The 15,385-nt window shown below is 43.8% G+C and overlaps 1 long non-coding RNA gene across 1 annotated transcript in view; it reads right to left on the bottom strand.

Annotated features, from left to right (window-relative positions):
* Positions 1 to 9,105: 9,105 nt before the first annotated feature.
* The window catches only part of LOC138750368 (uncharacterized), a 43,428-nt gene continuing 37,148 nt past the window's right edge, over positions 9,106 to 15,385 (bottom strand). Inside the window, exon 3 of the long non-coding RNA XR_011349289.1 lies at positions 9,106 to 9,387. This is a non-coding gene — a long non-coding RNA (uncharacterized lncRNA). The remainder of the gene's footprint in view (positions 9,388 to 15,385) is intronic.

Raw genomic sequence — 15,385 nt, 5'->3', positions numbered from 1 at the left:
TTTATTGTACATCACTGATAAACTTTCTCATTGCTGTGAACCTGGTGTTACATGATCTGCCACAGTTAATTGTACATCTCTGATGAACCTCCTCTCCAGTGTGAACCTGGTGTCACAGTATCTACCTCAGCCAACCATACATCACCATTAAACCTTCTCCCTACTGTGAACCCAGTGAAATAATATCTGCCTCAGTCTCTCGAAAATCACCATTAAAATTTCTCCCCACTTTTTACTCTGTGTCTCTGTATCTGCAACCTTTAAACCTCTTCCGCACTGTGAACCTGGTGTCACAATACTTGCCACAGTTAATTGAACCTGACTGTTAAACCTTCTCACTAATGTGAACCTGGTTTCACAGTATCCGTCTGAGTCTCCCGAACATCACACTTAAAACTTCTCCCCTCTGTGAATTCATTATAACAGTTTATGCCAGAGTTTATTATACATCACTGATAAACCTCCCCACTGTGAACTGGGTGTCATAACATCTGTCTCCATGCACTGTACATCACCAATAAAGCTTCCCCCCACTGTGAACCTCATGAAACATTTTCTGACACATTTTATCATCCAACACTGTTAAAACTCTCATTGCTATACAACCATATAAAGCACAGAACAGGCCAGTGTGGCCCTACTAGTCCATGCCGGAACAAATCCCCACCCTCCTAGTTCCACTGACCAGCACCTGGTCCATACCCTCCAATCCTCTCCCCTCCATGTCATCATCCAGTCTTTCCTTAAATGTAAATAACGTCCCTGCTTCAACCACCTCCGCTGAAGTTATGCTCAGGAACTATGAGAAATACAATAAATACGAGATTACGTGTGATACAACATAACTGGATACACAGGCTATACATTACACCTCAAAAGTTAAATAAATGGGATCCAACAGTATCTGACAGATGTTTTCGCTGTAAAAAGGAAATGGGAACAACAATTCATGCAATCTGGACATGTGAAAAAGTGAAAAATTTTTGGGAAGATCTAAACCAGATATTAAATAAAATCACAAAAAGCAATATACCAAAAAACCCACAGATCTTCCTCCTAAGTAATATAAAAAACAAGAATTTGGACTTGATTTGGATGGTGCACAAAAAAGATTTGTTAGGATAGCCCTAGCCGTAGCAAAAAAATGTATTATGTCAGCCTGGAAATTAGAAGATAACTTGAGAATACAACAATGGTATATAGAAATGAATAAATGTATTCCATTAGAAAAAATAACATATAATTTAAGAAATAATATTACAATATTTGAACAAATATGGGAGCCATACATGAAACATAATAGAGAAAACCTACTGGGGACATCTACCACCTAAAATGACAGAAGGAGAAGAAAATGAAAAGAACTGACTCAGTGGAATTTTTTGTTTGTTTTTGTTGAGTGACAACATTGTTTGGCGGGTTTGATGTATCTTGGATTCTGAGCTTTGAATGAATGGGAGGGCAAGTAGGGAGGGTGGGAAGGGAAGAGGGAGGGGGGGGAGAAAATGACACTGTATATATTTGAAAAGGAAAATGTATGTATCTTGATCAATGTTGTTTATAGTATGAAAAATAAATAAAAAAATTTTAAAACCACCTCCGCTGAAAGCTTATTCCACATCCCAACCACCCTTTGCGTAAAGAAATTTCCCCCTCATATTCCCCATATAATTTTCCCCATTCAACTCAAACCATGGACTCTGGTTTGAATATCCCCCACTCTTAATTGAAAAAGCCTAATCACGTTGACTCTGTCCCTTTTAAAATCTTGAAAACCTCCATCAAATCCCCCCTAAATCTTCAACACTCCAGAGAAAAAAGGCCCAGGCTGCTCAACCTTTCTCTGTAACTCAAACCCTGACATCCTGTCAACATTCTCGTGAACCTTCTCTGCACTCTCTCTATTTTGTTTAAATCCTTCCTATAATTTGGTGACCAAAACTGCACACAGTATTCCAAACTTGGCCTCACCAATGCTTTGTACAATTTCATCATAACATCCCAACTCTTGAATTCAATACTCCGATTTATGAAGGCCAACATTCCAAATGCATTCTTCACCACTCTATCTACCCGAGTATCAACTTTGAGGGTACTATTTACCATAACTCCCAAATCCCTTTGTTGCTCTGCTCTCCTCAATTGTCTACCATTCAATGTATATGACCTATTTAGATTTGCCTTTCCAAAATGCAACACTTCACACTTATCGGTATTAAATTCCATCACCCATTTCTCAGCTCACTCCTCTAGCTTTCCTATATCTCTTTTTAAGCTATGGTAATCTTCCTCACTGTCCACAATACCACCAATCTTTGTATCATCTGCAAACTTACTTATCCAATTCACCACCCCTTCTTGCAGATCGTTAATATGTATAACAAACAACAGTGGACCCAGGACCGATCCCTGAGGAACTCCACTAGTCACCGGCCCCCAATTTGACAAACAATTTTCTACCACTACTCTCTGACACCTCCCATCTAACCATTGCTGAATCCATTTCACTACCTCCTTATTTATACCTAATGCCTCTACCTTTTTACCTAACCTCCTATGGGAAACTTTGTCAAAAGCTTTACTAAAGTCTAAATAGACAACATCCACAGTCTTCCCTTCATCAATCTTTTTTGTAACCCCCCCCCTAGAAAAACACTTTAAGGTTTGTTAAGCATGATCTACCCCTGACAAAACCATGCTGATTACTCCCTATCAATCCATGTTCTTCCAAATATTTGTAAATGCCATCCCTCAGAACACTTACCATTAAATTACCCAACACAGACGTCAGACTCTCGGGTCTATAATTTCCAGGTTTACATTTGGACTCTTTCTTAAACAGCGGAACAACATGAGCCACCCACCCTCCAATCCTCTGGCATTACCCCCATGACCAGTGACATCCTAAATATCTCTGTTAATGGCCCCACTATCTGTACACTTGCCTCCCTGAGTGTCCTTGGGAATACTTTGTCTGGACCCAGAGATTTCTCCACCTTTATCTTTTTTAACACTGCCATCACTACCTCCTCGGTTATCCTTATATGATTCATGACCTCTCCACTATTTTTCTTTACTTCAACTGGTACAATATTTTTTTCCCTAGTGAATACTGAGGAAAAGAAATCATTTAAAATTTCCCCCTTCTCCTCTGACTTCTCACATAGCCTACCCTCCCTATCTAAAGGGGTCCAATTTTATCCCTCACTATTTTAATGTACCTATAGAAACCCTTTCGATTTATTTTTACTCTGCCTGCCAAAGCCTCTTTGTGTCTCTTTTCGGCCTTTCCTATTTCTTTCTTAAGATTTTTTCTACACTCCTTGTAGTCCTCTTTCAATTTCTCATCACCCTGTTGTTTATACCTCTTGTACACCTCCCTCTTTCTCCTAACCAAATTTCTAATATTCCTCTAAAACCAAGGGCTCCCTATGACTTCCAGCCTTTCCTTTGATCCTCACTGGGACACATCTACTCTGTACTCTCAACATTTCTTCTTTGAATATTCTCCATTTTTCATTTACATCCTTTCCTGAAAAAATCATGTCCCACTCAATACTCCCCAAATCCATTCTTATTCCTTCGAAATTTGCTTTTCTCCAATCCAGAACCTCAACTTTAGGCCCTTCTTTGCTCTTCCCTAAAACTACCCTAAAATTAATAGAGTTGTGATCACTAGACTCAATTTGTTCTCCAACATTAACCTCAGACACCTGACCTATCTCGTACTCTAACAGGAGATCCAGTATTACACCGTCCTGAGTCAGTTCCTCTACGTATTGATTAAGAAAACTATCTTGTACACATTTGACAAACTCTAGCCCTTCCAGCCCTCTTACTGTATGGGTATCCCAATCAATGTGAGGGAAGTTAAAATCTCCCATGATCACTACCTTATGTTTATTACACATATATGCTATCTCCTTACAAATTTGTTCCTCCAATCTTCTTGGCCCATTTGGTGGTCTATAATACACTCCTATTAGTGCCCTCATGCCTCCTCCACCCCTCAATTCCACCCAAACTGCCTCACTGGACGATCCCTCCAAACCATCCTGCTACCTCACGGCAGTAATGTCCTCCTTCACAAGCAGAGCAACTCCTCCCCCTTTTTTACCCCCTGTTCTATCACATCTAAAACATTTGTATTCTGGAATATTGAGTTGCCAGTCCTGTCCCTCCCGTAACCAGGTCTCACTATAAGCCCCCACATCATAATTCCAAGTGCCAATCCAGGCTCTAAGCTCATCTACCTGTCACTCTGCTTTTTGGATTGAAGGACATGCATTTCAGTATCTGTCTCAGCCCACTGGACAACAACATTAAACCTTCTCCCCAGTGTGAAACTGATGTCACAGTATCTGACACAGTTTATTGGACATCAGTATTGAACATTCTCACTACTGTGAAACAGGTATCACTGTATCTGCAACATTGAATCGTGTATCACTGTTAAACCTCCTTCCCACTGTGAACCTGGTGTCAAATTATCTGTCTCAGTCTACCGTACATCACCATTGATCTATCTCTCAACTCTGAATCCATTGTCACAGTGTTTGCCACATTATAACATACATCATCATGAAACCTTTTCCCCACTGTTGACCTGATGCCACACCATCTGCTGTAGTTTATTGTACATCTCTGTTAAACCTCCTAACTACTGCTGTGAACTCGGTCACACAGTATCTTCCTCATTCCTCCGTATATCACCGTTAAACTTTCTCCCCACTGTGAACCCAGTGTAGCAGTATCTTCCTCAGTCTGCTGTACAGTGCTGTTAAACATTATCACCTCCGTTAACTTTGTGTCTCAGTATTTGCCACAGTTTATCTTATATCACCGTAAAACTTATCCCCACTGGAAACCTGTTGTCAGATTTTCTGCCACAGTTTATCATACATCACTGATAAACCTTATCTCCACTGGAAACCTGTTGTCAGATTTTCTGCCACAGTTTATCATACATCACTGATAAACCTTCTCCCCACTGAGAACTCGGTGTAACTGTGTCTGCCTCAGTCTGCTGTACATCACCATTAAACCTTCTCCCAACTGATAACCTGGTGTCACAGTATCAGCCAGAGTTAATCGTACATCAATATTAAACCTCACTTCGGTGAACTCATTTTCATGGTATCTGCCAACATTTACCGGACATCACTGTTAAACCTTCTCACTACTGTGAACCCTGTGTCATAGTATCAGCCTCAATCTACTGAAAATCACTGTTAAACCTTCTCCCTAATGTGAACCCACTGTCACAGAATCTGCCTAATTCTACTGTACATTAACCTTCTACCTACTGTGAAACCGGTATCACTGTATCTGCAACATTGAATCATGTATCACCATTAAACCTCTTTCCCACTGTGAACCTGGTGTCACAGGATCTGCCCCAGTTTATCTTACATCACTGATAAACCTTCTCCCGACTGTGAACCCGGTGTCACAATATCTACCTCAGTCTACCATATATCACCGCTAAATCCTCTCCTTACCCAGTTTCACAGTATTTATCTCAGTCAACCATACATCAGCGTTAAACCTTCTCCCCACTGTTAAATCTGTGTCTCTGTATCTGCACCAATGTATCACGTGTCACCTTTACACCTCCTCCATACTGTGAACCCGGTGTTACAGTACCTGCCACAGTTCATTGAACCTCACTATTAAACCGTCTCACTAATGTGCACCTGGTTTCACAGTATCCATCACAGTCCACCGTACATCTCCGTTAAACCTTCTCACTACTGTGAACTTGTTGTCACAATATCTGCCATATCTACCGTACATTAAGTTAAACGTTCTCCCCAATGTGAACCATTTGTCACTGCGTCTGCCAAAGTTTATCGTACATCACAGTTAAACCTTTTCACTGCTGTGAACCCATTGTCTCAGTATCTATCTCATTATCATTAAACCTTCTCCCGACTGTGAACCTGGTTTCACAATATCTTACACAGTTTATCGTACATTAGTGTTAAACCTTCTCACTGCTGTTAACCCAGTGTCACAGTGTTTGTGACAGTTTTTCGTACATCTCCGTGAAACATTTTCCCCACGGTGAAGCTGAGGTCAGGTTACCTGCATCAGTCTGCCAGATACAGCACCGATTGCTCTCAGCCATAGGTGCTGTAGATGAGTTCGTGTGGCCAGAGGTGTCTGCTCAAGAAGGCCAGAGGCTGCCATTGCCCTTCAATGAATTGCTCCAGTGCGCCCCCTACTGCTGTGCTGGAAGCATCTACTGTGAGAGTGGTAGGTGTCTCTGGCCTGGCATGTACCAGAAGGGTGGTGTTGGGCAGTGAGTCCTTGGCCCTCTGGAACACCTCCTGGATGTCTCTGGATGCTCTGCTCCGTGGACCACCCCACAGTATCCCATCAAGCCTAGAGTCTCTGTGTCAGCAATTCTCTGCTGACCACTGGCTGATGGCTTTGTGGTCAAATATGTTTGTTTATGAAACCATTCCCAGGAAGGTGATGGGGCAAAGCCCTGCTGACTGGGACATTGTGCGGCACCAGGGCCAGACCAATCTTTCGCAACACCTCAGCCAGGTAGAACCTCAGCACATAGCGCCATTTGGTGCCCTTGCACTTTGGTTCCATGCACAGCCACACACAATGATGGCCATGCTTGTAACACCCTTGCCCCCATTGATTGACCACGTACATGGACCCCCACAAGAATAGGAAAACTGTTTTGAGAATTGCCAGGGTGGAGGTGTAGGGATGGGCCACACCTGCCCCACGTGCAGCAGTACTGAGAGTTCCTTGCACCTTGCAACTGATGATCAGGTTTTATCCGATTGACAGAGTTGGGCATCTTTGTGGTTCTCCCTGTCTCCTGGAGCTGGGGGTCTCTGTACTGCTCCACATCTCCTTGAGTTGGTGCTTTGTTCTCCACTAGCCCCACAAGACAACCAAGACCCTTGGATGGAGGGTAGAGGTGCAGAGAGATCAGTGAGAACACGGGTAGTTTCAACAGGGTGGGGTCCATGCAGGTACCTGATAACAGGAGGAAACCAAGGGGGAAGGAGAATGCAGGACATTCATTTGCAAGACATTGCGAGAGTGGATTCCTGGAACTCTTGAGGGGAGAAGGTCCTGATCGATCCATTGGTTGAGGTGGGCCAGGGTATAGATATGGCAGCTGTCTGGAATTGTCAGTGGGATACTGAGACTTGGGAGAGGAGGGAAAGGAGGGTGCAGTAGTGTTCTGACGAGAGAGTGCTGAGCGAGAGGTAACATGGGTGGAACCTCAAGGCAAGGGACCCCTGATTGTTTGCAGGGATGGGATTTGTAAATAGACTCAGATATCCAGCACAGAGCATCTTTGTCCCCCTGCCATCAGGAAGGAGATATGGAATAAAAGCAGGACAGCCAGGCAGCTTCTTCCCACAGGCCATGAGATTGACAAGGCAACATGAACTGGATGGGAGCAAAGAATGAAAACGGGGAGAGGAATATGAACTGATTACAACTCAGCCAGCAGGAGAGAGGGGCCGATGGGCCTTATTCTGTGTTGTCTATCTGGACCAGCCTTTTGCATTCTAGCTTTAAAAAACTCAACCATTTTTTAATTTAATAATAACGGTACAGAATGAATCAAGAGACAAGATGTCTGTCCAGCAGCGAACGTCTAAGGCACTTCCTGAAACGGAGGCTCTGAAACCACGGGAGGTTCTGGCCGGAATGAGGCCCGACTTCTGCTAGATGGAGGAGAAAATAAGCAGCGATAATGTGGGGGAAGGGGTGGGGAGGGGAGGGGGTAGGGTTGGCTTCCTCCGTTCACATCCTTTTTCCTCCACCCCGTTCCATGTCCTGCGTAAACTTGTACTTCTCACTTTGTTCATTTGAGATTGGTCACAGTGTTTGAGCTACCGAAAGAAAATAGACACCCACACACACCGAGAGCAGTTCAGTTTATACAAAGGTTCATTACAAATTCAAAAGCTGATTTCAAACTACAATATGCAAACCCTTCCCAATTATATTTATCAATGCCTGGACTGGTCCCAACTGCCGAAGCGAGGCAACGACTGCACACTTGTAGTAGGTTGTCGGGCACCGGTAGCAGCTTCTCCACGTCCCTCGACTGGGACGTTAGCTGGACTCCAGAAATTCTTCTTCTTGCTGACAGATGTTGCCACCTCTCAGAGAGTCTCAAACTTCAGCAGCGGGACCATGGCTTATATTACCCAAAAACTGCTTACCCAAGCACCAATTCCCAGCACAGTAAGAAAGATAAGCGAGGAAGCTAGCATATTAGGCTTCGTTTGAATAACATAATTTTCAGCTTATCAATTTGAATACAATGGTTATTTTGCATCAAGGCTAGGCCTCTGACAGTCTGTGACCAAAACAAGCAGGAAGATTAAATGTTCTTGGTACACAGATGCCCTTTTGTCAGATAACTGCATCTCTGACCCCTTGGTAGAATTTAGCTTATGTCTGCTGATTGTAAAAAACAAGCAGGTTCTCAGCCTTGCAGAAGCAAAGTCTGCAAAAGGATAAAACACGGTTTAAATCTTCCATTACATTCTCCTCCCCATTCCCCTCCCCCTTCCCATTCCCCTACTCTTAACCCTAACCCCTAACAAACCCTAACCTTAACACTACCGATACCCCCTATCACTACTCCACGTCCCCTAACTCTATCTCTACCCGTATGCCGTCCCCTAACCCCAACCCTAATCCAACCCACCTTCTCCTAACCCTAACCCTAACCCCACCTCTACCTCCTACTCCTACCCCCTTCCCCTAAACCCAACACAAACCCACATCCCCGAACTCTAAACCTCACCCTAAACCTAGACCTAATCTGAGCCCATGTCTCCTAACCCTAACCATAATGCTACCTCTATCCCAGCCCTCTCTAACTCTAACTCTACCCACCTTCCCCAACCCAAACCTAAACACTACCCCTATCCCCTACACCTATCCCCTACACCTATCCCCTACACCTATCCCCTTCCCCTAACCATACCCCTCACCCATACCCACACCCGCAACCCTACCCCTTACTCCTACCCTTACCCCCTTCCATTACCCCCTTTCTCCTACCCTCTTCTCCTACCCCTCCTTCCCCTAGGTTAAGGTTGGAAGGGGAAAGGGGAGGGTGAAAGGGAGGTGGAGGAGGGCTGGGGTTAGGGCATAGGTGTGAGGGAAGGGCAAGGTGAGCGGGAGGGGGTTGGGATTGAGGAGGGGTAGAGGAGAAGTGGGGGGAAGTGGGTGAAGGGACATGGGAGGTGCAGGGAATGGGGTTGGCAGGGCCAGGGGGAGAAGAAGGGGAGGGATTCAGGACATCATGATGTTGTCCGACCTCTGTTCAGATGGGATGCGAGGTTCTTCTGGACTCGTGTCTTGTCTCTGAGATCGCTCCTTCACCTGGGAAGAGAACTATGGGTGATAGAGATGCTGTCTGCGATGCCTGATCACGATGACTTTGGAGGGTCCCAACTCTTCCCCCATCACCCCCCTCCCTACCCCTGCATATTAGGGCCTTTCCCCTTCCTCTGCTTTACCTGAGGAAGTGTGTTTTGGAGAAAAGCACGATCTATCTCTGCAGAACTCAGAGCACCGTGTCTCCATCAGGCAACACCCTGGTTCACCACGACATGACAGCAAGATGCTGGACAAATCATGGATGGATTGGTCGAATCCCTTCAGCTAACCCATATGAACCTACCCCACAACGATATTACCCTTCCCTCCCTCACACCAGTACCTTCTGTTTTTCTTTTATACCTGTCCCCATATTAAAATCATTTTCATGCCTTTTATGGACCAGCCTCTGCTACTACCCCTGGCAATGCATTCCAGGCACCCACTACTTTCTGTGTGAATAAAATGTACCCCTCACATCTTGCCTAAAGTTCCCTCCTCTCACCTTATTTAGACGCCCTCTGGTATTCTCGCACACAATATTCCAAGTGTGGTCTGACTCGAATTTTATACATCTGCAACATTACCTCTCAGTTCTTGAACTCAATCCCCTGACTCCTGAAGGCCAGCACACAATACACCATCTTAAACTCCTTCTCAATTTTCACAGCAACATTGAGCGATTTATGTAGCAGGATCTAAATATTTCTCTGTCCTGCACACTGTTCATAATCCTGTCACTAACCAAGTTCTCTGCCCTCACGTTCTTGTAATCCGCATTCAATAAAGAAATTGGTCTATATGAAGCTACTTTTAATGGGTCTCCAATCTTCTTTGGAATAACTGTTATTCGTGCCCTTGAAAATGACTCTGGAAATTAACCTGTACCAGTTGCTTGTTTAAGTATATCTGGATTTACAGGATTGAACTCCATCCTGGAGTCACTTCTCTCCAAACTAGATGACCTATGACAACCTTCTACACTGTCTACAACATCTCTACCTCTGTGTCAGCCCCTGACGTACCTACCCTTCCACTCCCATCATCATTCATAAAAATCACAAAGAGCAGGGGTCCCAGAGCAGATCCATTTGGAGAGCCACTAGACATTGTTCCATCGACTACTACCCTCTGTTTTCTGCAGACAAGCCAATTCTGAATCCACACAGCCAAGGCTCCATGGATCCCATGCCTCCTGACATTCTGAATGAGGCCACTGTGACGACCTTGTCAAGCACCTTACTAAAATCCACATGCAGTGCATACAGACCTTGACCTTCATCTATTTCCTTTGACACCTCCTCGAAATACTCAATTTGACTCGTGAAGCAGGACCTGCTCCTCACAAAACTATCCATGAGTTTCCCCAGCATGTTTGTGCATTGCCCTCGGCCCCAGCATCAGCAGACTTCCTGGCCAGTCCCTCCCTTACCCCTTCCCAGAGCTTCCGCATCCATTACAACATTAAGCATTGCTGCCCAGTACTGCCCAGAACAGACCTTTGTAAACGTTCTCCACAACCAACTAACCCTTACCCGTACCACACCCATAACTATGGGTGGATTAAATATCCAATTAACTTCTTTCTGAAGTAATGTATCATGAATTTGATGTTGATTCCAATTTTGAATAACTTTTCATAATTCTCGATAAGCTCCTTTAAAGTTAGATCCATTATCAGAACATAATTCTTTTACTTGACCACGTCTAGGAATAAAACGCCAAAGAACATTAATAAAAGAGTCTGTATCAAGCAATGACGCTACTTCAATATGAATTGCTCTCATAGTCAAACATGTGAAAATAACTTCATATCATTTTTCAACACTTCGTCCTCACTTTACTTGCAAAGGACCAAAATAATCAACTTCCACGGATGTAAATGGGAATTCATCAGGTGAAACTCTGTCCTGTGGTAAATCTGCCATTTGTTGTTGTCCAGGTTTTCATTCTCTTTGTCAGTCACAAAGAAATGAAACCTCATGATTTCATTATTAATGTATTTAAGCACTGATGTTCTATCAGTCCAAAACACAGGATCTGCTAACTCCATCTGTAATTCACTTCTTAACATAGCGTCCATTTTGCTCGCCATAGTAGCAGTAGTCAATTCCATTCAAGGTCTGGTGACTGACTTTAATGGAGCCACTCTGGCTTTTCCCATTATAAATCCACCATGTCCTCGCACTTGGTTATTTCACAGGACTCAGTAACTGACAGGATCAAAACCATCTTCACTTACATCAGAAAAATGGTGTAACTGAGCAAATGTGGCCACTCCAAAGTCTGTTAACTTCAAAACTTCCAAGTATTTGAAGATGCTCAATCCAATTTCTCCAATCTTGTGCGATGGATTCTGGATTAGTTTCATCCCATCCAAATTTTCTTCTGCACAAAACTGGTATTTGGCCGGCCTGACCATTAGGCCGAATTCGGCCAGTCGGGAGTAGAGGGTGTGCAGTTGAGACTTGTGTTGTGCCCAGTCTCTGCTGGTGACAAGAATGTCATCCAGATAAATGAACGCGAAATTCAAATCACTGTGCACCGTATCCATGAGGTGCTGGAAGGTCTGGGTGGTGTTCTTGAGCCTGAAAGGCATGCATAAAAATTCGAACAAGACGAAGGGGTTGATGATAGCTGCTTTGGGGATATCCTCGGGGTGCAACAGGATTTGCACCAGATCGACCTTGGAGAATACTCTCATGCCATGCAGATTGGCCGTAAAGTCCTGAAAGTGAGGGATGGGGTAACGGTCAGGTACTGTCGTGTCATTAAGCCGTCGAAAATCTCTGCAGCGGCACTAGCCACTGGAGGCTTTTGGGACCAGGTGGAGTGGCGAGCCCAAGGACTGTCGGAGCGATGAATGATCCCCAGTTCCTGCAGATGTGAGAACTCCTCTTTCGCTCTCTGGAGCTTATCCAGCGGGTTTAACAGTAATGTACGATAAACTGAGCAGACACTGTGACAAAAGGTTCACAGTTAGGAGAATATTTAACGGTGATATACGGTAGACATTGGCAGATACTGTGACACCGAGTTCACAGTAGCGAGAAGGTTTAACAGTAATGCACGATAAGCTGTGGTAGATACTGTGATACCAGGTACACAGTTGGAAGAAGGTTTTACGGTGATGTAATCTTAACTGTGGCATATCAAGTGACACCAGGTTCACATTGGGGAGAAGTTTATGGTGATGTACAGAAGACTGATGCAGATATGGTGACACTACATTCACAATGAGGAGAAGGTATATCACTGATGTACAATAAACTGTGGAATATACTGTGATGTACAATAAATGGTGGCAAAAACAGTGAAAAATGGGTCAATGTGGGGAGAATTTTAATGGTGATGTACAGTCGACTTTGGCAGATACTGTGACACCGTGTTCACAGAACTGAGAAAGTTTAACAGAGATGTATGGAAGAATAAGGCAGATTCTGTGACTCCAGGTTTACAGTAGTGAGAAGGTTTAAAAATGATGTACAATAAATGTGGCAGATTCTGTGAAACCTGGTTCACAGTGGGGAGGAGGTTAATGGTGATGTACACTAAACTGTGGCAGATAGAGTAACACCAGGCTCACATTGAGGAGAAGGTTTACTGGTGATGTACGGTAAACTTTGGCAGATACAGTAAAACCAGTCTCACAATGGGGATAAAGTTTAATGGTGATGTGTGGTAAACTTAGGCTGATACTTTAACACTAGGTTAACAGGGGGAGAAGGTTTAACATTGATGAATGGTAGACTGAGGCAGAAACTGAGAGACAGCATTCACAGTAATGTGAAGGTTTAACAGTGATTTACTATAAACTGTGTCAGATACTGTGACAAGATGGCACAGAGGGTAGATGGGTGGTTCCACCCTTCCCCAGTTAGACTATTAAATGCTCGATTTTAAAAGTTGTAAAAGTGATTTAAAATACTGATAAAAAAAACTGAAATAGTGGAGGATTGAAATGGCTGCAAATGTGAAAAAATCGAAAACTCAGTTTCAGAAGAAATTACCTTACAAATGTGTTGAAGAATTGAGGCCGAGTTCAAGTTGAAGCAACGGAGTCATCGACTGGAGTCCCCAAGTCTCAGAGGACTCCTGCCCGGCTTCTGCAATCGCAAGATGGCACCAGCTCAGCGATGATTTTGGCAGTTTCGACTCGTGCGCTCATGAACACAGGCGTGAGTGTGGGCCAGCTGAGCGAGGACAGGCCCGTGATCCTGCAGCATTGCCTGGTGGTCCGGGGGAGTGCAATGTAGCATCAGAAGATGCACCTGCGCAGTCGGTGCCCTACTAAGCATGCAAAGTGTGTTGAGGGTCCACGAACCTTTGGAGACGATGTGGGCTGTGGGGGAGCCTGAGCGACAGTGAGCTGATGAGGTCGGCACGCTGTTGTCGGGTGACCAGACCCGCAACCATACTGGAAGAGGACTTACTGCTTTGGAGGAAGAAGAGAGCCGTCAGCCTCAAATGGAGGTGATGGATCCTGGACTGGATTCTGTGTTTCCTATTCTGGAAAGGATTGCTCAGCTCATGGAAGATATGTCAAATATATCAATGCAGATGACTCATCAGATGACTCAAGGATTTTCAGAAATGAAATCTAAAATGAACACTGTGTGTGAAGAAATAACTTTTATGAAGCAAAATATTAATGTAGTTAAGAGTGATGTTACGAGATGGACACGATCAGTGGATACTGTGCAAGATCATTTTAAAAAGATTGAGGAGGCTTTCTTGAATGCAAGAGTCAAATGGAGTGTAATAGAGAAAAAATGGAAATAGTGTAAGATCCTTTTGTAGATTGGGGGATTCAGAAGAAGGAATTATTGAAGAAGTTTGGCTCATTAGAAAACCAAAGTCGTAGAAATAATGTTAAGATAGTAGGTCTTCCGGAAGATATGCAAGGTTCGGATCTGGTGAAGGTTTTGAAGAAATGGATCCCAGAAGTGTAGGGCAGGTAATTCGTTCCAGATGAACTGGAATTAGATCGAGCGAACAGAGCGTTAAGGAAGAAACCGTTTCCAGGCCAATTACCACGAGCAGTTTTGATTCGCTGTTTTAAATATCAAGACAGAGAGATGATCCTCCGATTGGTGGTGCAGAAAACACGGCAAAATCAGGCTCCACTGATGGTTCAAAATAATAGGGTTTTTTTAATGCAGATCTGAGTCAAGAAATTATCAGAAGAGACCAAGAATTTAATTCAGCCTAAGAAGTATTGTGGCGAAAGGGATATAAATTTGCTTTTCGTCATGCGGCAGTATTGAAAGATTTTTATGGGAATTTTCAATCTCAGTTTTTTGAGAATGACCACGATGCTTTATTATTTGCTAATTCATTGCCAGATGGACGAGGAAATGGGCGATCGTCACCATTGTCACCGAAGGGAAGGGTCAATGGGAATGGAAATGGGAAGATTGGAAAATATGGAAAGAATGGGAAAAAAGTTGAATTGACGCAGTCTTCTCGATATTGAAGATCCGGAACAATCAGTGGGACTGGAATCACTGGGTTGAATGTTTTTGTTTCAGGACTTTGTGAAAGTCTGACTGGGGGTGGGTGACACTGAGTCCTTTAGTCACCTGCCACTTGTGCACTTCACCACACCCAGATTTTTAGGGGGCTACTACTTTTGAGTAGCTTGTTTTGGGATTGATTTTTCTCTTTTTTTTGGAATTTTAAAATAGGTGGGGATTAGAATACAGAGAGACTTAGAAGGGGAGTATTATTTTATAGTAGGATTCACATTTGTGAGAAGGTTTAACAGTGATATACCCATGAACTGCATCAGATACTGTGTCACAGGGTGCACAGTGGGGAGGAGGTTTATCAGTGATGTATGTTAGACTGAGTCCAATGCTGTGACACCAAGTTCATAGTAGTGAGAAGGTGTAACGGTGATGTCCGGTAGACTGAGGCAGATACTGTGACACCAGGTTCACATTGGGGAGAAGGTTTAACGGTGATATACTGTATATTGAGATATCTACCATGACACCAG

The sequence above is a fragment of the Narcine bancroftii genome, unplaced genomic scaffold, assembly GCF_036971445.1.
Source record: "Narcine bancroftii isolate sNarBan1 unplaced genomic scaffold, sNarBan1.hap1 Scaffold_125, whole genome shotgun sequence".
Lineage (NCBI taxonomy): Eukaryota > Metazoa > Chordata > Chondrichthyes > Torpediniformes > Narcinidae > Narcine > Narcine bancroftii.
Note: the sequence above shows the minus strand (reverse complement) of the source record. Positions and strands in the feature narration are given on the sequence as shown.